General features: G+C 41.6%; 25 non-coding genes and 2 pseudogenes across 25 annotated transcripts; all 27 read right to left on the reverse strand.

The window, feature by feature from the left end:
- Window positions 1-368: 368 nt before the first annotated feature.
- LOC142516017 (5S ribosomal RNA) lies at window positions 369-487 on the reverse strand. The gene has a single exon (XR_012811833.1). It is a non-coding gene; the product is annotated as a 5S ribosomal RNA (ribosomal RNA).
- Window positions 488-1,169: 682 nt separating this feature from the next.
- LOC142516957 (5S ribosomal RNA) lies at window positions 1,170-1,288 on the reverse strand. The gene has a single exon (XR_012812723.1). It is a non-coding gene; the product is annotated as a 5S ribosomal RNA (ribosomal RNA).
- Window positions 1,289-1,970: 682 nt separating this feature from the next.
- LOC142514013 (5S ribosomal RNA) lies at window positions 1,971-2,089 on the reverse strand. Its single transcript, XR_012809929.1, has one exon. It is a non-coding gene; the product is annotated as a 5S ribosomal RNA (ribosomal RNA).
- Window positions 2,090-2,770: 681 nt separating this feature from the next.
- Window positions 2,771-2,889, reverse strand: LOC142506377 (5S ribosomal RNA). The gene has a single exon (XR_012804671.1). It is a non-coding gene; the product is annotated as a 5S ribosomal RNA (ribosomal RNA).
- Window positions 2,890-3,568: 679 nt separating this feature from the next.
- LOC142506351 (5S ribosomal RNA) lies at window positions 3,569-3,687 on the reverse strand. Its single transcript, XR_012804645.1, has one exon. It is a non-coding gene; the product is annotated as a 5S ribosomal RNA (ribosomal RNA).
- Window positions 3,688-4,368: 681 nt separating this feature from the next.
- LOC142507343 (5S ribosomal RNA) lies at window positions 4,369-4,486 on the reverse strand. Its single transcript, XR_012805603.1, has one exon. It is a non-coding gene; the product is annotated as a 5S ribosomal RNA (ribosomal RNA).
- A 683-nt stretch (window positions 4,487-5,169) lies between these two features.
- Window positions 5,170-5,288, reverse strand: LOC142510589 (5S ribosomal RNA; annotated as a pseudogene).
- Window positions 5,289-5,970: 682 nt separating this feature from the next.
- Window positions 5,971-6,088, reverse strand: LOC142516766 (5S ribosomal RNA). The gene has a single exon (XR_012812544.1). It is a non-coding gene; the product is annotated as a 5S ribosomal RNA (ribosomal RNA).
- Window positions 6,089-6,772: 684 nt separating this feature from the next.
- Window positions 6,773-6,890, reverse strand: LOC142516767 (5S ribosomal RNA). The gene has a single exon (XR_012812545.1). It is a non-coding gene; the product is annotated as a 5S ribosomal RNA (ribosomal RNA).
- A 684-nt stretch (window positions 6,891-7,574) lies between these two features.
- LOC142516768 (5S ribosomal RNA) lies at window positions 7,575-7,692 on the reverse strand. The gene has a single exon (XR_012812546.1). It is a non-coding gene; the product is annotated as a 5S ribosomal RNA (ribosomal RNA).
- Window positions 7,693-8,376: 684 nt separating this feature from the next.
- Window positions 8,377-8,494, reverse strand: LOC142516769 (5S ribosomal RNA). Its single transcript, XR_012812547.1, has one exon. It is a non-coding gene; the product is annotated as a 5S ribosomal RNA (ribosomal RNA).
- A 684-nt stretch (window positions 8,495-9,178) lies between these two features.
- On the reverse strand, window positions 9,179-9,297 carry LOC142513755 (5S ribosomal RNA). Its single transcript, XR_012809684.1, has one exon. It is a non-coding gene; the product is annotated as a 5S ribosomal RNA (ribosomal RNA).
- A 684-nt stretch (window positions 9,298-9,981) lies between these two features.
- Window positions 9,982-10,100, reverse strand: LOC142514102 (5S ribosomal RNA). Its single transcript, XR_012810012.1, has one exon. It is a non-coding gene; the product is annotated as a 5S ribosomal RNA (ribosomal RNA).
- A 409-nt stretch (window positions 10,101-10,509) lies between these two features.
- On the reverse strand, window positions 10,510-10,628 carry LOC142510823 (5S ribosomal RNA; annotated as a pseudogene).
- Window positions 10,629-11,283: 655 nt separating this feature from the next.
- Window positions 11,284-11,402, reverse strand: LOC142506512 (5S ribosomal RNA). The gene has a single exon (XR_012804801.1). It is a non-coding gene; the product is annotated as a 5S ribosomal RNA (ribosomal RNA).
- Window positions 11,403-12,086: 684 nt separating this feature from the next.
- Window positions 12,087-12,204, reverse strand: LOC142516342 (5S ribosomal RNA). The gene has a single exon (XR_012812142.1). It is a non-coding gene; the product is annotated as a 5S ribosomal RNA (ribosomal RNA).
- Window positions 12,205-12,888: 684 nt separating this feature from the next.
- LOC142516770 (5S ribosomal RNA) lies at window positions 12,889-13,006 on the reverse strand. The gene has a single exon (XR_012812548.1). It is a non-coding gene; the product is annotated as a 5S ribosomal RNA (ribosomal RNA).
- Window positions 13,007-13,690: 684 nt separating this feature from the next.
- On the reverse strand, window positions 13,691-13,809 carry LOC142513756 (5S ribosomal RNA). The gene has a single exon (XR_012809685.1). It is a non-coding gene; the product is annotated as a 5S ribosomal RNA (ribosomal RNA).
- Window positions 13,810-14,493: 684 nt separating this feature from the next.
- LOC142513310 (5S ribosomal RNA) lies at window positions 14,494-14,612 on the reverse strand. The gene has a single exon (XR_012809263.1). It is a non-coding gene; the product is annotated as a 5S ribosomal RNA (ribosomal RNA).
- A 409-nt stretch (window positions 14,613-15,021) lies between these two features.
- LOC142509583 (5S ribosomal RNA) lies at window positions 15,022-15,140 on the reverse strand. The gene has a single exon (XR_012807750.1). It is a non-coding gene; the product is annotated as a 5S ribosomal RNA (ribosomal RNA).
- Window positions 15,141-15,795: 655 nt separating this feature from the next.
- On the reverse strand, window positions 15,796-15,914 carry LOC142506513 (5S ribosomal RNA). Its single transcript, XR_012804802.1, has one exon. It is a non-coding gene; the product is annotated as a 5S ribosomal RNA (ribosomal RNA).
- Window positions 15,915-16,597: 683 nt separating this feature from the next.
- LOC142513491 (5S ribosomal RNA) lies at window positions 16,598-16,716 on the reverse strand. Its single transcript, XR_012809435.1, has one exon. It is a non-coding gene; the product is annotated as a 5S ribosomal RNA (ribosomal RNA).
- Window positions 16,717-17,125: 409 nt separating this feature from the next.
- Window positions 17,126-17,244, reverse strand: LOC142509849 (5S ribosomal RNA). Its single transcript, XR_012807998.1, has one exon. It is a non-coding gene; the product is annotated as a 5S ribosomal RNA (ribosomal RNA).
- Window positions 17,245-17,899: 655 nt separating this feature from the next.
- On the reverse strand, window positions 17,900-18,018 carry LOC142507988 (5S ribosomal RNA). The gene has a single exon (XR_012806222.1). It is a non-coding gene; the product is annotated as a 5S ribosomal RNA (ribosomal RNA).
- A 681-nt stretch (window positions 18,019-18,699) lies between these two features.
- Window positions 18,700-18,818, reverse strand: LOC142517521 (5S ribosomal RNA). The gene has a single exon (XR_012813262.1). It is a non-coding gene; the product is annotated as a 5S ribosomal RNA (ribosomal RNA).
- Window positions 18,819-20,256: 1,438 nt separating this feature from the next.
- LOC142509992 (5S ribosomal RNA) lies at window positions 20,257-20,375 on the reverse strand. The gene has a single exon (XR_012808134.1). It is a non-coding gene; the product is annotated as a 5S ribosomal RNA (ribosomal RNA).
- A 684-nt stretch (window positions 20,376-21,059) lies between these two features.
- LOC142506655 (5S ribosomal RNA) lies at window positions 21,060-21,178 on the reverse strand. The gene has a single exon (XR_012804940.1). It is a non-coding gene; the product is annotated as a 5S ribosomal RNA (ribosomal RNA).
- Window positions 21,179-24,797: the final 3,619 nt, after the last annotated feature.

Raw genomic sequence — 24,797 nt, forward strand, 5'->3', positions numbered from 1 at the left:
ATAAGAAGAAGAAAATAGCGAATGTAAAGCTTTTATTATGCCTGGGATACGATAAAGTGGAACCGAAATCGAATTTCGAACTTCCTAAGCGGATTTCTCGAGGAAACGGAAGGTTAACAGAAGTGGAAAATCGCAAATTAGAGGGTCTTAGAGAAGGAATTTGGTTAAAATCTCGCAAGCTCATTGCGGAGTAATGAGTCTCGTTCGTTTGCCCGTTTACAATCAAATTAGGCTACAATTTTGTCCGAATCCGGCAGTGCCCGAGCTACGTTGATTTCACATGTCTTATCAGGTCCCGATAGAGATTCAGATTATTTGAGCCAAAAATCGTCTGTCAACAAGTAATCAAAAATAGAAAAACACGAAAAGGGGTGCAACACAAGGAGTTCCCTGGGGGTCACCTATCCTAGTACTGGTCTCGCCCAAGCACGCTTAACTTCGGAGTTCTGTTGGGATCCGGTGCATTAGTGCTGGTATGATCGCACCCCACATTGAGTGGGATTTTTATTCTTATATGCCTCGCGTACGTGTGGAGCGGGCGGAGATGGACAACACGCGGCACTGCTCTCGCCCAATCAGAACCATGAAGTTAAGCATTCTGGCGCGATGGCAGAGCTAGGATGGGTGACCTCCTTGGGAAGACCTCGTGTCGCGACCGTTTACATAAATTATGGATAAAACATTCGAAATAATTGTTTTTAATGAGTTAACCGTCTCCGGAGTAATCTGCGTCATACCCTTCCGCACAGAACCGGCTCACGACAACAAAAATCGCTAATGTATTCCCATAAAATAGAAATAAATAAGAAGAGGAAAATAGCGAATGTAAAGCTATTATTATGCCTGGGATAAAATAAAATGGAACCGGAATCAATTTCGGACTTCCTAAGCGGATTTCTCGAGGAAACGAAAGCTTAACAGAAGCGGAAAATCGCAAATTATAGGGTTTTAGAGAAGAAATTCGGCTAAAATCTTGCCAGCTCATTGCGGAGTAATAAGTCTCGTTCGTTTGCCCGTTTACAACCAAATTATGCTACAATTTTGTCCAAATCCGGCAATGTTCGAGCTACGTTGATTTCACATGTCTTATCCTGTCCCGATCGAGATTCAAGTGATTTGAGCCGAAAATCATATGTCAACAAGTAATCAAAAATAGAAAAACACGAAAAAGGGTGCAACAAGAGGACTTACCAGGGGGTCACCCGTCTTAGTACTGCTCTCGCCCAAGCACGCTTAACTTCGGAGTTCTGATGGGATCCGGTGCATTAGTGCTGGTATGATCGCACCCCACATTGAGTGGGATTTTTATTCTTATATGCCTCGCGTACGTGTGGAGCGGGCGGAGATGGACAACACGCGGCACTGCTCTCTCCCAAATGAGCATTGAAGTTAAGCATTCTGGCGCGATGGCAGAGCTAGGATGGGTGACCTCCCTGGGAAGACCTCGTGTCGCGACCGTTTACATAAATTATAGATAAAACATTCGAAATAATTGTTTTTAATGAGTTAACCGTCTCCGTAGTAATCTGGGTCATACCCTTCCGCACAGAACCGGCTCACGACAACAAACATCTCTAAATGTTCCCAGAAAATAGGAAAAAAATAAGAAGAAGAAAATAGCGAATGTAAAGCTTTTATTATGCCTGGGATACGATAAAGTGGAACCGAAATCGAATTTCGAACTTCCTAAGCGGATTTCTCGAGGAAACGGAAGCTTAACAGAAGCGGAAAATCGCAAATTAGAGGGCCTTAAAGAAGGAATTCGGCTAAAATCTCGCCAGCTCATTGCGGAGCAATGAGTCTCGTTCGTTTGCCCGTTTACAATCGAATTAGCCTACAATTTTGTCCAAATCCGGCAGTGTCCGACCTACGTTGATTTCACATGTCTTATCTAGTCCCGATCGAGATTCAGATTATTTGAGCCGAAAATCGTCTGTCAACAAGTAATCAAAAATAGAAAAACACGAAAAGGGGTGCAACACGAGGAGTTCCCTAGGGGTCACCTATCCTAGTACTGGTCTCGCCCAAGCACGCTTAACTTCGGAGTTCTGATGGGATCCGGTGCATTAGTGCTGGTATGATCGCACCCCACATTGAGTGGGATTTTTATTCTTATATGCCTCGCGTACGTGTGGAGCGGGCGGAGATGGACAACACGCGGCACTGCTCTCGCCCAATCAGAACCATGAAGTTAAGCATTCTGGCGCGATGGCAGAGCTAGGATGGGTGACCTCCCTGGGAAGACCTCGTGTCGCGACCGTTTACATAAATTATGGATAAAACATTCGAAATAATTGTTTTTAATGAGTTAACCGTCTCTGGAGTAATCTGCGTCATATCTTTCCGCACAGAACCGGCTCACGACAACAAAAATCGCTAAGTATTCCAAGAAAACAGAAAAAAATAAGAAGAGGAAAATAGCGAATGTAAAGCTATTATTATGCCTGGGATAAAATAAAATGGAACCGGAATCAATTTCGGACTTCCTAAGCGGATTTCTCGAGGAAACGAAAGCTTAACAGAAGCGGAAAATCGCAAATTAGAGGGTTTTAGAGAAGAAATTCGACTAAAATCTCGCCAGCTCATTGCGGAGTAATAAGTCTCGTTCGTTTGCTCGTTTACAACCAAATTAGGCTACAATTTTGTCCAAATCCGGCAATGTTCGAGCTACGGTGATTTCACATGTCTTATCTGGTCCGGATCGAGATTCAAGTGATTTGAGCCGAAAATCATCTGTCAACAAGTAATCAAAAATAGAAAAACACGAAAAAGGGTGCAACACGAGGATTTCCCAGGGGGTCACCCATCCTAGTACTGCTCTCGCCCAAGCAAGCTTAACTTCGGAGTTCTGATGGGATCTGCTGCATTAGTGCGGGAATGATCGCACCCGACATTGAGTGGGATGTTTATTCTTATATCCCTCGAGTACGTGTGGAGCGGGCGGCGATGGACAACACGCGGCACTGCTCTCGCCCAATCAGAACCATGAAGTTAAGCGTTCTGGCGCGATGGGAGAGCTAGGATGGGTGACCTCCCTGGGAAGACCTCGTGTCGCGACCGTTTACATAAATTATGGATAAAACATTCGAAATAATTGTTTTTAATGAGTTACCCGTCTCCGAAGTAATCTGGGTCATACCCTTCCGCACAGACCGGCTCACGACAACAATCGCTAAATGTTCCCAGAAAATAGGAAAAAAATAAAAAGAAGAAAAAATCGAATGTAAAGCTTTTATTATGCCTGGGATACGATAAAGTGGAACCGAAATCGAATTTCGAACTTCCTAAGCGGATTTCTCGAGGAAACGGAAGCTTAACAGAAGCGGAAAATCGCAAATTAGAGGGCCTTAGAGAAGGAATTCGGCTAAAATCTCGTCAGCTCATTGCGGAGGAATGAGTCTCGTTCGTTTGCCCGTTTACAATCAAATTAGGCTACAATTTTGTCCAAATCCGGCAGTGTCCGACCTACGTTGATTTCACATGTCTTATCTGGTCCCGATCGAGATTCAGATTATTTGAGCCGAAAATCGTCTGTCAACAAGTAATCAAAAATAGAAAACCACGAAAAGGGGTGCAACACGAGGAGTTCCCTGGGGGTCACCTATCCTAGTACTGCTCTCGCCCAAGCACGCTTAACTTTTGAGTTCTGATGGGATCCGGTGAATTAGTGCTGGTATGATCGCACCCGACATTGAGTGGATGTTTATTCTTATATCCCAAGAGTACGTGTGGAGAAAGCGACGATGGACAACACGCGGCACTGCTCTCGCCTAATCAGAACCATGATGTTAAGCGTTCTGGTGCGATGGGAGAGCTAGGATGGGTAACCTCCCTGGGAAGTACTCGTGTCACGACCGTTTACGTAAATTATGGATAAAACAGTCGAAATAATTGTTTTTAATGAGTTAAAAGTCTCCGGAGTAATCTACGTAATACCCTTCTGCATAGAACCGGCTCACGACAACAAAAATCGCTAAGTATTCCCAGAAAACAGAAAAAAAATAAGAAGAAGAAAATAGCGAATGTAAAGCTATTATTATGCCTGGGATAAAATAAAATGGAACCGGAATCAATTTCAGACTTCCTAAGCGGATTTCTCGAGGAAACGAAAGCTTAACAGAAGCGGAAAATCGCAAATTAGAGGGTTTTAGAGAAGAAATTCGGCTAAAATCTCGCCAGCTCATTGCGGAGTAAAAAGTCTCGTTCGTTTGCCTGTTTACAATCAAATTAGGCTACAATTTTGTCCAAATCCGGCAATGTTCGAGCTACGTTGATTTCACATGTCTTATCTGGTCCTGATCGAAATTCAAGTGATTTGAGCCGAAAATCATCTGTCAACAAGTAATCAAAAATAGAAAAACACGAAAAGGGGTGCAACACGAGGACTTCCGAGGGGTCAACCATCCTAGTATTGCTCTCGCCCAAGCACGCTTAACTTCGGAGTTCTGATGGGATCCGGTGCATTAGTGCTAGTATGATCGCACCAGAGATTGAGTTGAATGTTCATTCTTATATCCCTCGAGTACGTGTGGAACGGGCGGCGATGGACAACACGCGGCACTGCTCTCTCCCAATCAGAACCATGAAGTTAAGTGTTCTGGCGCGATGGCAGAGCTAGGATGGGTGACCTCCCGTGGAAGTCCTCGGTTCGTGACCATTTACGTAAATTATGGATAAAACAGTCGACATAATTGTTTTTAATTAGTTAACTGTCTCCGGAGTAATCTGGGTCATACTCTTCGGCACAGAACCGGCTCACGACAACAAAAATCGCTTAATGTTCCCAGAAAATAGGAAAAAAATAAGAAGAAGAAAATAGCGAATGTAAAGCTTTTCTTATGCATGGGTTGCGATAAAGTGGAACCGAAATCGAATTTCGAACTTCCTAAGCGGATTTCTCGAGGAAACGGAAGGTTAACAGAAGTGGAAAATCGCAAATTAGAGGGTCTTAGAGAAGGAATTTGGTTAAAATCTCGCAAGCTCATTGCGGAGTAATGAGTCTCGTTCGTTTGCCCGTTTACAATCAAATTAGACTACAATTTTGTCCCAATCCGGCAGTGCCCGAGCTACGTTGATTTCACATGTCTTATCAGGTCCCGATCGAGATTCATATGATTTGAGCTGAAAATCGTCTGTCAACAAGTAATCAAAAATAGAAAAACACGAAAAAGGGTGCAACACGAGAACTTCCCAGGGGGTCACCCACCCTAGTACTGCTCTCGTTCAAGCACCCTTAACTTCGAAGTTCTGATGGGATCCTCTGCATTAATGCTGGTATGATCGTACCCGACATTGAGTGGGATGTTTATTCTTATATCCCTCGAGTACGTGTGGAGCGGGCGGCGATGGACAACACGCGGCACTGCTATCGCCCAATCAGAACCATGAAGTTAAGCATTCTGGCGCAATGACAGAGCTAGGATTGGTGACCTCCCTGGGAAGACCTCGTGTCGCGACCGTTTACATAAATTATGGATAAAAAATTCGAAATAATAGTTTTTAATGAGTTACCCGTCTCCGGAGTAATCTGGGTCATACCCTTCCGCACAGAACCGGCTCACGACAACAAAAATCGCTAAATGTTCCCAGAAAATAGGAAAAAAATAAAAAAAAGAAAATAGCGAATGTAAAGCTTTTATTATGTCTGGGATACGATAAAGCGGAACCGAAATCGAATTTCGAACTTCCTAAGCGGATGTCTCGAGGAAACAGAAGTTAACAGAAGCGGAAAATCGCAAATTAGAGGGCCTTAGAGAAGGAATTCGGCTAAAATCTCGTCAGCTCATTGCGGAGGAATGAGTCTCGTTCGTTTGCCCGTTTAAAATCAAATTAGGCTACAATTTTGTCCAAATCCGGCAGTGTCCGACCTACGTTGATTTCACATGTCTTATCTAGTCACGATCGAGATTCAGATTATTTGAGCCGAAAATCGTTTGTCACCAAGTAATCAAAAATAGAAAAACACGAAAAGGGGTGCAACACGAGTACTTCCAAGGGGTCACCCATTCTAGTACTGCTCTCGCCCAAGCACGCTTAACTTCGGAGTTCTGATAAGATCCGGTGCATTAGTGCTGGTATGATCGCACCCGACATTGAGTGGGAAGTTTATTCTTTTATCCCTTGAGTACGTAGGAGCGGGCGGCGATGGACAACACTCGGCACTGCTCTCGCCCAATAAGAACCATGAAGTTAAGCGTTCTAGCGCGATGGAAGAGCTAGGATGGGTGACACTCCCTGTTAAATCCTCGTGTCGCGATCGTTTACGTACATTATGGCTAAAACAGTCGAAATATTTGTTTTTAATGAGTTAACCGTCTCCGGAGTAATATTTGTCATACCCTTTCGCACAGAACCGGCTCACGACAACAAAAATCGCTAAATGTTCCCAGAAAATAGAAAAAAAATTAAGAAGAAGAAAATAGCGAATGTAAAGCTATTATTATGCCTGGGATACGATAAAATGAAACCGGAATCGAATTTCGAACTTTCTAAGCGGATTTCTCGAGGAAACGGAAGCCTGACAGAAGCTGAAAATCTCAAATTAGAGGGTCTTAGAGAAGGAATTAGGCTAAAATCTCGCCACCTCGTTTCGGAGTAAAGAGTCTCGTTCGTTTGCCCGTTTACAATTAAATTAGCCTACAATTTTGTCCAAATCCGGCAGTGCCCGAGCTACGTTGATTTCACATGTCTTATCAGGTCCCGATCGAGATTCAGAAGATTTGAGCCGAAAATCGTCTGTCAACAAGTAATCAAAAATAGAAAAACACGAAAAGGGGTGCAACACGAGTACTTCCAAGGGGTCACCCATTCTAGTACTGCTCTCGCCCAAGCACGCTTAACTTCGGAGTTCTGATAAGATCCGGTGCATTAGTGCTGGTATGATCGCACCCGACATTGAGTGGGAAGTTTATTCTTTTATCCCTTGAGTACGTAGGAGCGGGCGGCGATGGACAACACTCGGCACTGCTCTCGCCCAATAAGAACCATGAAGTTAAGCGTTCTAGCGCGATGGAAGAGCTAGGATGGGTGACACTCCCTGTTAAATCCTCGTGTCGCGATCGTTTACGTACATTATGGCTAAAACAGTCGAAATATTTGTTTTTAATGAGTTAACCGTCTCCAGAGTAATATTTGTCATACCCTTTCGCACAGAACCGGCTCACGACAACAAAAATCGCTAAATGTTCCCAGAAAATAGAAAAAAAATTAAGAAGAAGAAAATAGCGAATGTAAAGCTATTATTATGCCTGGGATACGATAAAATGAAACCGGAATCGAATTTCGAACTTTCTAAGCGGATTTCTCGAGGAAACGGAAGCCTGACAGAAGCTGAAAATTTCAAATTAGAGGGTCTTAGAGAAGGAATTAGGCTAAAATCTAGCCACCTCGTTTCGGAGTAAAGAGTCTCGTTCGTTTGCCCGTTTACAATTAAATTAGCCTACAATTTTGTCCAAATCCGGCAGTGCCCGAGCTACGTTGATTTCACATGTCTTATCAGGTCCCGATCGAGATTCAGAAGATTTGAGCCAAAAATCGTCTGTCAACAAGTAATCAAAAATAGAAAAACACGAAAAGGGGTGCAACACGAGTACTTCCAAGGGGTCACCCATTCTAGTACTGCTCTCGCCCAAGCACGCTTAACTTCGGAGTTCTGATAAGATCCGGTGCATTAGTGCTGGTATGATCGCACCCGACATTGAGTGGGAAGTTTATTCTTTTATCCCTTGAGTACGTAGGAGCGGGCGGCGATGGACAACACTCGGCACTGCTCTCGCCCAATAAGAACCATGAAGTTAAGCGTTCTAGCGCGATGGAAGAGCTAGGATGGGTGACACTCCCTGTTAAATCCTCGTGTCGCGATCGTTTACGTACATTATGGCTAAAACAGTCGAAATATTTGTTTTTAATGAGTTAACCGTCTCCGGAGTAATATTTGTCATACCCTTTCGCACAGAACCGGCTCACGACAACAAAAATCGCTAAATGTTCCCAGAAAATAGAAAAAAAATTAAGAAGAAGAAAATAGCGAATGTAAAGCTATTATTATGCCTGGGATACGATAAAATGAAACCGGAATCGAATTTCGAACTTTCTAAGCGGATTTCTCGAGGAAACGGAAGCCTGACAGAAGCTGAAAATTTCAAATTAGAGGGTCTTAGAGAAGGAATTAGGCTAAAATCTCGCCACCTCGTTTCGGAGTAAAGAGTCTCGTTCGTTTGCCCGTTTACAATTAAATTAGCCTACAATTTTGTCCAAATCCGGCAGTGCCCGAGCTACGTTGATTTCACATGTCTTATCAGGTCCCGATCGAGATTCAGAAGATTTGAGCCGAAAATCGTCTGTCAACAAGTAATCAAAAATAGAAAAACACGAAAAGGGGTGCAACACGAGTACTTCCAAGGGGTCACCCATTCTAGTACTGCTCTCGCCCAAGCACGCTTAACTTCGGAGTTCTGATAAGATCCGGTGCATTAGTGCTGGTATGATCGCACCCGACATTGAGTGGGAAGTTTATTCTTTTATCCCTTGAGTACGTAGGAGCGGGCGGCGATGGACAACACTCGGCACTGCTCTCGCCCAATAAGAACCATGAAGTTAAGCGTTCTAGCGCGATGGAAGAGCTAGGATGGGTGACACTCCCTGTTAAATCCTCGTGTCGCGATCGTTTACGTACATTATGGCTAAAACAGTCGAAATATTTGTTTTTAATGAGTTAACCGTCTCCGGAGTAATATTTGTCATACCCTTTCGCACAGAACCGGCTCACGACAACAAAAATCGCTAAATGTTCCCAGAAAATAGAAAAAAAATTAAGAAGAAGAAAATAGCGAATGTAAAGCTATTATTATGCCTGGGATACGATAAAATGAAACCGGAATCGAATTTCGAACTTTCTAAGCGGATTTCTCGAGGAAACGGAAGCCTGACAGAAGCTGAAAATTTCAAATTAGAGGGTCTTAGAGAAGGAATTAGGCTAAAATCTCGCCACCTCGTTTCGGAGTAAAGAGTCTCGTTCGTTTGCCCGTTTACAATTAAATTAGCCTACAATTTTGTCCAAATCCGGCAGTGCCCGAGCTACGTTGATTTCACATGTCTTATCAGGTCCCGATCGAGATTCAGAAGATTTGAGCCGAAAATCGTCTGTCAACAAGTAATCAAAAATAGAAAAACACGAAAATGGGTGCGACACGAGGACTTCCAAGGGGGTCACCCATCCTAGTACTGCTCTCGCCCAAGCACGTTTAACTTCGGAGTTCTGATGGGATCCGGTGCATTAGTGCTGGTATGATCGCGCCCGACATTGAATGAGATGTTTATTCTTATATCCCTCGAGTACGTGTGGAGCGGGCGGCGATGGACAACACGCGGCACTGCTCTCGCTCAATCAGAACAATGAAGTTAAGCGTTCTGGCGCGATGAAAGAGCTAGGATGGGTGACCTCCCTGGGAAGTTCTCGTGTCGCGATCGTTTACGTACATTATGGCTAAAACAGTCGAAATATTTGTTTTTAATGAGTTAACCGTCTCCGGAGTAATATTTGTCATACCCTTTCGCACAGAACTGGCTCACGACAACAAAAATCGCTAAATGTTCCCAGAAAATAGAAAAAAAATTAAGAAGAAGAAAATAGCGAATGTAAAGCTATTATTATGCCTGGGATACGATAAAATGAAACAAGAATCGAATTTTGAACTTTCTAAGCGGATTTCTCGAGGAAACGGAAGCCTGACAGAAGCTGAAAATCTCAAATTAGAGGGTCTTAGAGAAGGAATTAGGCTAAAATCTCGCCACCTCGTTTCGGAGTGTTGAGTCTCGTTCGTTTGCCCGTTTACAATCAAATTAGCCTACAATTTTGTCCAAATCCGGCAGTGCCCGAGCTACGTTGATTTCACATGTCTTATCTGGTCCCGATCGAGATTCAGATGATTTGAGCCGAAAATCGTCTGTCAACAAGTAATCAAAAATAGAAAAACACGGAAATGGGTGCGACACGAGGACTTCCAAGGGGGTCACCCATCCTAGTACTGCTCTCGCCCAAGCACGCTTAACTTCGGAGTTCTGATGGGATCCGGTGCATTAGTGCTGGTATGATCGCGCTCGACATTGAATGAGATGTTTATTCTTATATCCCTCGAGTACGTGTGGAGCGGGCGGCGATGGACAACACGCGGCACTGCTCTCGCTCAATCAGAACAATGAAGTTAAGCGTTCTGGCGCGATGAAAGAGCTAGGATGGGTGACCTCCCTGGGAAGTTCTCGTGTCGCGATCGTTTACTTAAATTATGGCTAAAATAGTCGAAATAATTGTTTTTAATTAGTTAATCGTCTCCGGAGTAATCTGCGTCATACCCTTCCGCACAGAACCGGCTCACGACAACAAAAATCGCTAAATGTTCCCAGAAAATAGAAAAAAAATAAGAATGTCTTATTTGGTCCCGATCGAGATTCAGATGATTTGAGCCGAAAATCGTCTGTCAACAAGTAATCAAAAATAGAAAAACACGAAAAGGGGTGCAACACGAGGACTTCTTAATGGGTCACCCATCCTAGTACTGCTGTCGCCCAAGCACGCTTAAATTCGAAGTTCTGATGGGATCCAGTGCATTAGTGCTGGTATAATCGCACTCGAAATTCAGTGGGATTGTTATTCTTATATCTCTCGAGTACATGTGGAGGGGACGGCGATGGACAACAAATGGCACTTCTCTCGCCCAATCAGAACCATGAAGTTAAGCGCTCTAGCACGATGGCAGACCTAGGATGGGTGGACTCCCTCGAAAGTCCTCGTGACGCGACCGTTTACGTAAATTATGGATAAAACAATCGAAATAATTGTTTTTATTGAGTTAACCGTCTCCGGAGTAATTTGCGTCTTACCCTTCCGCACATAACCGGCTTACGGCAACAAAAATTATTAAATGTTCCCAGAAAATAGAAAAAAATTAAGAATAAGAAAATAACGATTGTAAAGCTATTATTATGCCGTAGATAAGATAAAATGGAACCGGAATCGAATTTCGAACTTCCTAAGCAGATTTCTCGAGGAAACGGAAGCTTAACAGAAGCGGAAAATCGCAAATTAGAGTGTCTTAGAGAAGGAATTCGGCTAAAATCTCGCCAGCTCATTGCGGAACAATCAAATTTGGTTACAATTTTGTCAAAATCCGGCAGTGCCCGAGCTACGTTGATTTCACATGTCTTATCTGGTCCCGATCGAGATTCAGATGATTTGAGCCGAAAATCGTCTATCAACAAGTAATCAAAAATAGATAAACAGGAAAAGGGGTGCAACACGAGGACTTCCCAGGTGGTAACCCATCCTAGTACAGCTCTCGCCCAAGCACGCTTAACTTCGGAGTTCTAATGCGATCCGGTGCATTACTGCTGGTATGACCGCACCTGACATTGAGTGGGATATTTATTCTTATATCCATCGAGTACGTAGGAGCAGGCGGCGATGGACAACACTCGGCACTGCTCTCGCCCAATCAGAACCATGAAGTTAAGCGTTGTGGCGCGATGGAAGAGCTAGGATGGGTGACACTCCCTGGTAAATCCTCGTGTCGCGATCGTTTACGTACATTATGGCTAAAACAGTCGAAATATTTGTTTTTAATGAGTTAACCGTCTCCAGAGTAATATTTGTCATACCCTTTCGCACAGAACCGGCTCACGACAACAAAAATCGCTAAATGTTCCCAGAAAATAGAAAAAAAATTAAGAAGAAGAAAATAGCGAATGTAAAGCTATTATTATGCCTGGGATACGATAAAATGAAACCGGAATCGAATTTCGAACTTTCTAAGCGGATTTCTCGAGGAAACGGAAGCCTGACAGAAGCTGAAAATTTCAAATTAGAGGGTCTTAGAGAAGGAATTAGGCTAAAATCTAGCCACCTCGTTTCGGAGTAAAGAGTCTCGTTCGTTTGCCCGTTTACAATTAAATTAGCCTACAATTTTGTCCAAATCCGGCAGTGCCCGAGCTACGTTGATTTCACATGTCTTATCAGGTCCCGATCGAGATTCAGAAGATTTGAGCCAAAAATCGTCTGTCAACAAGTAATCAAAAATAGAAAAACACGAAAAGGGGTGCAACACGAGTATTTCCAAGGGGTCACCCATTCTAGTACTGCTCTCGCCCAAGCACGCTTAACTTCGGAGTTCTGATAAGATCCGGTGCATTAGTGCTGGTATGATCGCACCCGACATTGAGTGGGAAGTTTATTCTTTTATCCCTTGAGTACGTAGGAGCGGGCGGCGATGGACAACACTCGGCACTGCTCTCGCCCAATAAGAACCATGAAGTTAAGCGTTCTAGCGCGATGGAAGAGCTAGGATGGGTGACACTCCCTGTTAAATCCTCGTGTCGCGATCGTTTACGTACATTATGGCTAAAACAGTCGAAATATTTGTTTTTAATGAGTTAACCGTCTCCGGAGTAATATTTGTCATACCCTTTCGCACAGAACCGGCTCACGACAACAAAAATCGCTAAATGTTCCCAGAAAATAGAAAAAAAATTAAGAAGAAGAAAATAGCGAATGTAAAGCTATTATTATGCCTGGGATACGATAAAATGAAACCGGAATCGAATTTCGAACTTTCTAAGCGGATTTCTCGAGGAAACGGAAGCCTGACAGAAGCTGAAAATTTCAAATTAGAGGGTCTTAGAGAAGGAATTAGGCTAAAATCTCGCCACCTCGTTTCGGAGTAAAGAGTCTCGTTCGTTTGCCCGTTTACAATTAAATTAGCCTACAATTTTGTCCAAATCCGGCAGTGCCCGAGCTACGTTGATTTCACATGTCTTATCAGGTCCCGATCGAGATTCAGAAGATTTGAGCCGAAAATCGTCTGTCAACAATTAATCAAAAATAGAAAAACACGAAAAGGGGTGCAACACGAGTACTTCCAAGGGGTCACCCATTCTAGTACTGCTCTCGCCCAAGCACGCTTAACTTCGGAGTTCTGATAAGATCCGGTGCATTAGTGCTGGTATGATCGCACCCGACATTGAGTGGGAAGTTTATTCTTTTATCCCTTGAGTACGTAGGAGCGGGCGGCGATGGACAACACTCGGCACTGCTCTCGCCCAATAAGAACCATGAAGTTAAGCGTTCTAGCGCGATGGAAGAGCTAGGATGGGTGACACTCCCTGTTAAATCCTCGTGTCGCGATCGTTTACGTACATTATGGCTAAAACAGTCGAAATATTTGTTTTTAATGAGTTAACCGTCTCCGGAGTAATATTTGTCATACCCTTTCGCACAGAACCGGCTCACGACAACAAAAATCGCTAAATGTTCCCAGAAAATAGAAAAAAAATTAAGAAGAAGAAAATAGCGAATGTAAAGCTATTATTATGCCTGGGATACGATAAAATGAAACCGGAATCGAATTTCGAACTTTCTAAGTGGATTTCTCGAGGAAACGGAAGCCTGACAGAAGCTGAAAATTTCAAATTAGAGGGTCTTAGAGAAGGAATTAGGCTAAAATCTCGCCACCTCGTTTCGGAGTAAAGAGTCTCGTTCGTTTGCCCGTTTACAATTAAATTAGCCTACAATTTTGTCCAAATCCGGCAGTGCCCGAGCTACGTTGATTTCACATGTCTTATCAGGTCCCGATCGAGATTCAGAAGATTTGAGCCGAAAATCGTCTGTCAACAAGTAATCAAAAATAGAAAAACACGAAAATGGGTGCGACACGAGGACTTCCAAGGGGGTCACCCATCCTAGTACTGCTCTCGCCCAAGCACGTTTAACTTCGGAGTTCTGATGGGATCCGGTGCATTAGTGCTGGTATGATCGCGCCCGACATTGAATGAGATGTTTATTCTTATATCCCTCGAGTACGTGTGGAGCGGGCGGCGATGGACAACACGCGGCACTGCTCTCGCTCAATCAGAACAATGAAGTTAAGCGTTCTGGCGCGATGAAAGAGCTAGGATGGGTGACCTCCCTGGGAAGTTCTCGTGTCGCGATCGTTTACGTACATTATGGCTAAAACAGTCGAAATATTTGTTTTTAATGAGTTAACCGTCTCCGGAGTAATATTTGTCATACCCTTTCGCACAGAACCGGCTCACGACAACAAAAATCGCTAAATGTTCCCAGAAAATAGAAAAAAAATTAAGAAGAAGAAAATAGCGAATGTAAAGCTATTATTATGCCTGGGATACGATAAAATGAAACCAGAATCGAATTTTGAACTTTCTAAGCGGATTTCTCGAGGAAACGGAAGCCTGACAGAAGCTGAAAATCTCAAATTAGAGGGTCTTAGAGAAGGAATTAGGCTAAAATCTCGCCACCTCGTTTCGGAGTGTTGAGTCTCGTTCGTTTGCCCGTTTACAATCAAATTAGCCTACAATTTTGTCCAAATCCGGCAGTGCCCGAGCTACGTTGATTTCACATGTCTTATCTGGTCCCGATCGAGATTCAGATGATTTGAGCCGAAAATCGTCTGTCAACAAGTAATCAAAAATAGAAAAACACGGAAATGGGTGCGACACGAGGACTTCCAAGGGGGTCACCCATCCTAGTACTGCTCTCGCCCAAGCACGCTTAACTTCGGAGTTCTGATGGGATCCGGTGCATTAGTGCTGGTATGATCGCGCCCGACATTGAATGAGATGTTTATTCTTATATCCCTCGAGTACGTGTGGAGCGGGCGGCGATGGACAACACGCGGCACTGCTCTCGCTCAATCAGAACAATGAAGTTAAGCGTTCTGGCGCGATGAAAGAGCTAGGATGGGTGACCTCCCTGGGAAGTTCTCGTGTCGCGATCGTTTACTTAAATTATGGCTAAAATAGTCGAAATAATTGTTTTTAATTAGTTAATCGTCTCCGGAGTAATCTGCGTCATACCCTTCCGCACAGAACCGGCTCACGACAACAAAAATCGCTAAATGTTCCCAGAAAATAGAAAAAAAATAAGAATGTCTTATTTGGTCCCGATCGAGATTCAGATGATTTGAGCCGAAAATCGTCTGTCAACAAGTAATCAAAAATAGAAAAACACGAAAAGGGGTGCAACACGAGGACTTCTTAATGGGTCACCCATCCTAGTACTGCTGTCGCCCAAGCACGCTTAAATTCGGAGTTCTGATGGGATCCAGTGCATTAGTGCTGGTATAATCGCACTCGAAATTCAGTGGGATTGTTATTCTTATATCTCTCGAGTACATGTGGAGGGGACGGCGATGGACAACAAATGGCACTTCTCTCGCCCAATCAGAACCATGAAGTTAAGCGCTCTAGCACGATGGCAGACCTAGGATGGGTGGACTCCCTCGAAAGTCCTCGTGACGCGACCGTTTACGTAAATTATGGATAAAACAATCGAAATAATTGTTTTTATTGAGTTAACCGTCTCCGGAGTAATTTGCGTCTTACCCTTCCGCACATAACCGGCTTACGGCAACAAAAATTATTAAATGTTCCCAGAAAATAGAAAAAAATTAAGAATAAGAAAATAACGATTGTAAAGCTATTATTATGCCGTAGATAAGATAAAATGGAACCGGAATCGAATTTCGAACTTCCTAAGCAGATTTCTCGAGGAAACGGAAGCTTAACAGAAGCGGAAAATCGCAAATTAGAGTGTCTTAGAGAAGGAATTCGGCTAAAATCTCGCCAGCTCATTGCGGAACAATCAAATTTGGTTACAATTTTGTCAAAATCCGGCAGTGCCCGAGCTACGTTGATTTCACATGTCTTATCTGGTCCCGATCGAGATTCAGATGATTTGAGCCGAAAATCGTCTGTCAACAAGTAATCAAAAATAGATAAACAGGAAAAGGGGTGCAACACGAGGACTTCCCAGGTGGTAACCCATCCTAGTACAGCTCTCGCCCAAGCACGCTTAACTTCGGAGTTCTAATGCGATCCGGTGCATTACTGCTGGTATGACCGCACCTGACATTGAGTGGGATATTTATTCTTATATCCATCGAGTACGTAGGAGCAGGCGGCGATGGACAACACTCGGCACTGCTCTCGCCCAATCAGAACCATGAAGTTAAGCGTTGTGGCGCGATGGAAGAGCTAGGATGGGTGACACTCCCTGGTAAATCCTCGTGTCGCGATCATTTACGTAAATTATGGCTAAAACAGTCGAAATATTTGTTTAAATGAGTTAACCGTCTCCGGAGTAATCTGCGTCATACCCTTCCGCATAAAACCGGCTCACGACAACAAAAATTGCTAAATGTTCCCAGAAAATAGAAAAAAAATTAAGAAGAAGAAAATAGCGAATGTAAAGCTATTATTATGCATAGGATATGATAAAATGAAACTGGAATCGAATTTCGGACTTCCTAAGCGGATTTCTCGAGGAAACAGAAGCTTAACAGAAGCGGAAAATCGCAAATTAGAGGGTCTTAGAGAAGGAATTCGGCTAAAATCTCGTCAGCTCATTGCAGAGTAATGAGTCTCGTTCGTTTGCCCGTTTACAATCAAATTATCCTACAATTTTGTCCAAATCCGGCAGTGCCCGATCTACGTTGATTTCACATGTCTTATCTGGTCCCGATCGAGATTCAGATGATTTGAGCCGAAAATCGTCAGTCAACAAGTAATCAAAAATAGAAAAACACGAAAATGGGTGCAACACGAGGACTTCCAAGGGGGTCACCCATCCTAGTACTGCTCTCGCCCAAGCACGCTTAACTTCGGAGTTCTGATGGGATCCGGTGCATTAGTGCTGGTATGATCGCGCCCGACATTGAATGAGATGTTTATTCTTATATCCCTCAAGTACGTGTGGATCGGGCGGCGATGGACAACACGCGGCACTGCTCTCGCTCAATCAGAACAATGAAGTTAAGCGTTCTGGCGCGATGAAAGAGCTAGGATGGGTGACCTTCCTGGGAAGTTCTCGTGTCGCGATCGTTTACTTAAATTATGGCTAAAATAGTCGAAATAATTGTTTTTAATTAGTTAATCGTCTCCGGAGTAATCTGCGTCATACCCTTCCGCACAGAACTGGCTCACGACAACAAAAATCGCTAAATGTTCCCAGAAAATAGAAAAAAAATAAGAATGTCTTATTTGGTCCCGATCGAGATTCAGATGATTTGAGCCGAAAATCGTCTGTCAACAAGTAATCAAAAATAGAAAAACACGAAAAGGGGTGCAACACGAGGATTTCTTAATGGGTCACCCATCCTAGTACTGCTGTCGCCCAAGCACGCTTAAATTCGGAGTTCTGATGGGATCCAGTGCATTAGTGCTGGTATAATCGCACTCGAAATTCAGTGGGATTGTTATTCTTATATCTCTCGAGTACATGTGGAGCGGACGACGATGGACAACAAATGGCACTTCTCTCGCCCAATCAGAACCATGAAGTTAAGCGTTCTAGCACGATGGCAGACCTAGGATGGGTGGACTCCCTCGAAAGTCCTCGTGACGCGACCGTTTACGTAAATTATGGATAAAACAATCGAAATAATTGTTTTTATTGAGTTAACCGTCTCCGGAGTAATTTGCGTCATACCCTTCCGCACATAACCGGCTTACGGCAACAAAAATTGTTAAATGTTCCCAGAAAATAGAAAAAAATTAAGAATAAGAAAATAACGATTGTAAAGCTATTATTATGCCGTAGATAAGATAAAATGGAACCGGAATCGAATTTCGAACTTCCTAAGCAGATTTCTTGAGGAAACGGAAGCTTAACTGAAGCGGAAAATAGCAATTTAAGGGGTCTTAGAGAAGGAATTCGGCTAAAATCTCGCAAGCTCATTGCGGAACAATCAAATTTGGTTACAATTTTGTCAAAATCCGGCAGTGCCCGAGCTACGTTGATTTCACATGTTTTATCTGGTCCCGATCGAGATTCAGATGATTTGAGCCGAAAATCGTCTGTCAACAAGTAATCAAAAATAGAAAAACACGAAAAGGGGTGCAACACGAGGACTTCCCAGGTAGTAACCCATCCTAGTACAGCTCTCGCCCAAGCACGCTTAACTTCGGAGTTCTAATGCGATCCGGTGCATTACTGCTGGTATGACCGCACCTGCCATTGAGTGGGATATTATTCTTATATCCATCGAGTACGTAGGAGCAGGCGGCGATGGACAACACTCGGCACTGCTCTCGCCCAATCAGAACCATGAAGTTAAGCGTTGTGGCGCGATGGAAGAGCTAGGATGGGTGACACTCCCTGGTAAATCCTCGTGTCGCGATCATTTACGTAAATTATGGCTAAAACAGTCGAAATATTTGTTTTAATGAGTTAACCGTCTCCGGAGTAATCTGCGTTATACCCTTCCGCATAAAACCGGCTCACAACAACAAAAATTGCTAAATGTTCCCAGAAAATAGAAAAAAATTAAGAAGAAGAAAATAGCGAATGTAAAGCTATTATTATGCATAGGATATGATAAAATGAAACTGGAATCGAATTTCGGACTTCCTAAGCGGATTTCTCGAGGAAACAGAAGCTTAACAGAAGCGGAAAATCGCAAATTAGAGGGTCTTAGAGAAGGAATTCGGCTAAAATCTCGTCAGCTCATTGCAGAGTAATGAGTCTCGTTCGTTTGCCCGTTTACAATCAAATTATCCTACAATTTTGTCCAAATCCGGCAGTGCCCGAGTTACGTTGATTTCCCATGTCTTATATGATCCCGATCAAGATTCAGATGATTTGAGCCGAAAATTTTCTGTCAACAAGTAATCAAAAATAGAAAAACACGAAAAGGGGTGCAACACGAGGACTTCCCAGGGGGTCACCCATCCTAGTACGGCTCTCGCCCAAGCACGCTTAACTTCGGTGTTCTGATGGGATCCGGTGCATTAGTGCTGTTATGATCGCACCTTACATTGTGTAGGATGTTTATTCTTATATACCTCGAGTACGTGTGGAGCGGACGGCGATGGACAACACGCGGCACTGCTCTCGTCCAATCAGAACCATGAAGTTAGCGTTCTGGTGCGATAGCAGAGCTAGGATGGGTGACCTCCCTGTGAAGTCCTCGTGTCGCGACCATTTACGTAAATTATAGATAAAATAGTCGAAAATTGTTTTTAATGAGTTAACCGTCTCCGGAGTAATCTGCGTCATACCCTTCCGCACAGTACCGGCTCACGACAACAAAAATCGCAAAATTTTCCCAGAATTATAGAAAAAAAAATAAGAATAAGAAAACAGCGAATGTAAAGCCATTATTAAGCCTGAGATACGATAAAATAGAAACAGAATCGAATTTCAAACTTCCTTAGCGGATTTCTCGAGGAAACGGAATCTTAACAGAAGCGAAAAATCGCAAATTAGAGTGTCTTGGAGAAGAAATTCGGCTAAAATATCGTCAGCTCATCGCGGAGTAATGAGTCTCGTTCGTTTGCCCGTTTACAATCAAATTAGGTTACAATTTTGTACAAATCCGGCAGTGCCCGAGCTACGTCGATTTCACATGTCTTATCTGGTCCCGATCGAGATTCAGATGATTTGAGCCAAAAATCGTATGTCAACAAGAAACCAAAAATATAAAAACACGAAAAGGGGTGCAACACGAGGACTTCCCAGGGGGTCACCCATCCTAGTACTGCTCTCGCCCAAGCATGCTTAACTTCGGAGTTCTGATGGGATTTTTATTCTTATATCCCTCGAGTACGTGTGGAGCAGGCGGCGACGGACAACACGCGGTACTGCTCTCGCCCAATAAGAACCATGAAGTTAAGCGTTCTGGCGCGATGGCAGAGCTAGGATTGGTGACCTCCCTGAGCAGTCCTCGTGTCGCGACCGCTTACGTAAATTATGGCTAAAACATTCAAAATAATTGTTTTTAATGAGTTAACCGTTTCCGGAGTAATCTTCGTCATATCTTTCTGCACAGAACCGGCTCACGACAATAAAAACCGCTAAATGTTCCCAGAAAATAGAAAAAAAATAAGAAGAAGAAAATAGCGAATGTAAAGCTATTATTATGCTTGGTATACGATAAAATGGAACCGAAATCGAATTTCAAACTTCCTAAGAAGATTTCTCGAGGAAACGAAAGATTAACAAAAGCGGAAAATCGCAAATTAGAGGGTCTTAGAGAAGGAATTCGTCTAAAATCTTGCCACCTCGTTGCGGAGTAATGAGGCTCGTTCGTTTGCCCGTTTACAATCAAATTAGCCTACAATTTTGTTAAAATCCGGCAGTGCCCGTACTACGTTGATTTCACATGTCTTATCCGGTCTCGATCGAGATTCAGATGATTTGAGCCTAAAATTGTCCGTCAACATGTAATCAAAAATAGAAAAACACGAAAAGGGGTGCAACACGAGGACTTCTTAGGGGGTCATCCATCCTAGTACTTCTCTCGCCCAGGCACGCTTAACTTGGTAGTTCTGATGGGATCCGGTGCATTAGTGCTGGTATGATCGTACCAGACATTGAATGGGATGTTTATTCTTATATCCCTCGAGTACGTGTGGACCGGGCTGCGATGAACAACACGCGGCACTTCTCTCGCCCAATCAGAACCATGAAGTTAAGCGTTCTGGCGCGATGGCAGAGCTAGGATGGGTGACATCCCTGGGCAGTCCTCGTGTCGCGACCGTTTACGTAAATTATGGCTAAAACAGTCAAAATAATTCTTTTTAATGAGTTAACCGTCTCCGGAGTAATCTGCGTCATACCCTTCCGCACAGAACCGGCTCACGACAAAAAAAATCGCTAAATGTTCCCAGAAAATAGAAAAAAAAAACAAGAAGAAGAAAATAGCGAATGTAAAGCTATTATTATGACAGGGATATAATAAAATGGAACCAGAATCAAATTTCGAACTTCCTAAACGAATTTCTTGAGGAAACGGAAGCTTAACAGAAGCGGAAAATAGCAAATTAGAGGTTCTTAGAGAAGGAATTCGGCTAAAATCTTGCCAGCTCATTGCGGAGTAATGAGTCTCGTTCGATTGCCCGTTTACAATCAAATTAGGCTAAAATTTTTTCAAAATCCGGCAGTTCCTGAGCTACATTGATTTTACATGTCTTATCTTGTCTCGATGAGGATTCAGATGATTTGAGCCGAAAATCGTCTGTCAACAAGTAATCCAAAATAGAAAAACACGAAAAGGGTGCAACATGAGGACTTCCCGGGGGGTCACCCATGCTAGTACGGCTCTCGCCCAAGCACGCTTAACTCCGGAGTTCGGATGGGATCCGGTGCATTAGTGCTGGTATGATCGCACCTGACATTGAGTAGGATGTTTATTCTTATATCCCTCGAGTACGTGTGGAGCGGGCGGCGATGGACAACACGCGGCACTGATCTCGCCCAATCAAACACATGAAGTTTAGCGTTCTGGTGCGATGGAAGAGCTAGGATGGGTGACCTCCCTGGGAAGTCCTCGTGTCGCGACCATTTACGTAAATTATGGCTAAAACAGTTGAAAATTGTTTTTAATGAGTTAACCGTCTCCGGAGTAATCTGCGACATACCATTCCGCACAGAACCGGCTCACGACAAAAAAATTGCTAAATGTTCCCAGAAAAGAGAAAAAAAATAAAAAGAAGAAAATAGCGAATGTAAAGCTATTATTATGGCTGAGATACGATAAAATGGAACCGAAATCGAATTTCGAACTTCCTAAGCGAATTTCTCGAGGAAACGGAAGCTTAACAGAAGCGGAAAATCGCAAATTAGAGGGTCTTAGAGAAGGAATTCGGCTAAAATCTCGCCAGCTCCTTGTGGAGTAATGATTCTCGTTCGTTTGCCCGTTTACAATCAAATTAGGCTACAATTTGGTCCAAATCCGGCAGTGCTCGAGCTACGTTAGAGCGGGCGGCGATTGAAAACACGCGGCACTTCTCTCGCCCAATCAGAACCATGAAGTTAGGCTCGAAATAATTGTTTTTCATGAGTTAACCGTCTCCGTAGTAATCTGCGTCATACCCTTCCGAACAGAACCGGATCACGACAACAAAAATCGCTAAATGTTCCCAGAAAATAGAAAAAAAAAAGAAGAAGAAAATAGCTAATGTAAAGCTATTTTTATGTTTGAGATACGATAAACTGGAACATGAATCGAATTTCGAACTACCTAAGCGGATTTGTCGAGTAAACATAAGCTTAACAGAATCGGAAAATCGCAAATTAGAGGCTTTTAGAGAAGGAATTTGGCTAAAATCTCGCCAGCTCATTGCGGAGTAATGAGTCTCGTTCGTTTGCCCGTTTACAATCAAATTAGGCTACAATTTTGTCCAAATCCGGCAGTGCTCGAGCTACGTTGATTTCACATGTCTTATCTGATCCCGATCGAGATTCAGATGATTTGAGACGAAAATCGTCTGTCAACAAGTAATCAAAAATAGAAAAACACGAAAAGGGGTGCAACACAATGACTTCTGTTGCGACTTTGATTGTTGCACTCCCAAGAGCAGGTTGTCCACAAGTAGTATAATTCGGTGAGTCCGAATATCGTATTCACAGGGAAGCTAAGGTAATTACAAGTCCACTACAATGTCTTTTTGTTTTGTTTTTGTTTTTTGTTTCTTTTTAATTTTAATTGTTTGAATCTTTAATGGGTAAATTTTAATTGTTCAAATTTTAATTTAAGTAGTTGAGATTAAAGGATCCACTCTTGGTATTTTAATAAAGTTAACATTAACGAACAATATTGAAACCCACTTAATAAAATGGTTCCAATATATTAAATAATCATATTTATATTATGTTATATATTATTATCTTATAAGTATATAATATATACTAAAACTTATAAATGTGGTCAAGTATTTATTGTGCTATATATATTTGTAAACACTAAATCAAGGTTCCCACTTTAAATGGTTGGTAAAACCAAACTAACATTTAAATGGTACCAAGAAATTAATATTATGATATATTTATATATAGTAAATCAAGGTTCCCACTTTAAATGGTTGATAAAACCAAACTAACATTTAAATGGTACCAAGAAATTAATATTATAATATATTCATATATAATAAATCAAGGCATCCACTTTAAATGGTTGGTAATACCAAACTAACATATAAATGGTTCCAAGAATTTAGTGTAACATATAGCAACAATAAATCAAAACTCCCACTTATAAGTATGGTATAAAAATGCTTAAAGAAATAAATATAACATAAACAATAAATAATGATTAAATAATATAAAACATAGATTCTTACCTTTTAGTAACCTTATTATCATGCCAAGAGTTTCACCTTTTCATCTCAACTTTAGGAAGTTAGCTATTCATTATTCAAACTGTAAAACTTTGAATATGAAATTATCATGTTAATTATATTTAAATGAAGAAATAAAGGAAAAATATAGAGAGAAATATTTTGAACTCAAAGGTTTGTTCATAGAATGAGGGATATCTCAATACATTACAATGCACCCCTATTTATAGCCAAATTTGGGAAGACAACCACAAATAAAATATTATTTTTTTACACAAAAGTCTTCATTGGTGTTCCAAGATATTATATTATATTACACATCACTTTTGAAAATCTTCTTCTTGGAATTTGCTTCTTCACATAAAAAGAAACATGTGGATAATTGAGTTGTCTAGTTGTGGTATTTTTTTCAAATCATTTGACCAAGTAATTTGAGAGATATGGTCAAAATACTAGAGCATGGTAAAACTGCCACTCCTTTGGTAACTTTATTTGTTGCTTAATTTGATCACAATTGTGAGAGGATTTTTATCTCATGCTTGACACCAATATTGTAGATATTAACATCAACTTTCTACAGGTCCAAGAATCATCTTAATCCCATTTGCAACGCCAAGTTTATTCTTGTTTTATCGAACCTGTAAAAAATATTAAAAACTTGTAATTACACAACAACTTATATTTTATACAATTTATTATAAAACATATAATATTTAAACATTTAATAAAACAAAAACTATATATTTATATTATAAATTATTTAATTAATGTACAATTTTTATGTTTATCACACCTTCCAACAAGCTTATTGCTAGTCCCTAGCAATTTAAGCGTTAATAGCAATACAAAACATATTGATTAATTTAAATAGAAATGTAATCAAAACTATCTAAGTGTTTAAATTAAATTTGAAAACTGTCAAAGTTATATCAAGATCATCATAATTATAATTTATGAAATAATTTGAGATGATCAATTCAAAGCTTATTTCAGGTAGTTAAATGTACACGGCCTTCAAAAATTCCTAGTAAGAGTCTCAACTCCATATCCTCACAGGTTAATAAATGTTTCAATTTATGGCAACGATTTCTCTCATGGAGTTGGAATACAGATAAATGCTCAGAAAAATAGTTTACAGAATGCAGACAGACAAACGAGCCAAACTAATCAAAAGATAGAAAATCCATTGATTCAAAATCTAGTTGTTCTTATTATATATTTTTTCCTGATATTTTTTTTTTTGCATAACTTCATGGAATCAGACTAAGTTTATGCTTCTTGACCACATATTTATTTAATTTGTACAATAAATTTCTCTCTCTTTTTTGTTTTTTGTTTTTTTTTATGAGAGATATATGGGTCGTAGCATATAACTTAAAAATTACATAGATATTCAATATCTTTCTTTTTGTATTTTTCTCCGTTTTTTTTTCAGGAAATATCGTTTTTTTTTCTTCAAAATAAGAACTCAAGATCTAAACAATAGATAGTCTCTCTCATGATCAATAAAGGCTCGAAAGCTGTTTTCTCAGTCCTCTCCACTCACTCACAAAATATGTGTGAGTTTAAAATTATAGGCACTCTTATAAGGTATATCTTGGGCCATATACTTTAATACCTGATATTATCACAATGGTTAATCACTCAAAAAGATTTCATAAATCATATTTTTA

Source organism: Primulina tabacum, chromosome 10 (genome assembly GCF_025594145.1).
Source record: "Primulina tabacum isolate GXHZ01 chromosome 10, ASM2559414v2, whole genome shotgun sequence".
NCBI classification, from domain to species: Eukaryota; Viridiplantae; Streptophyta; class Magnoliopsida; order Lamiales; family Gesneriaceae; genus Primulina; species Primulina tabacum.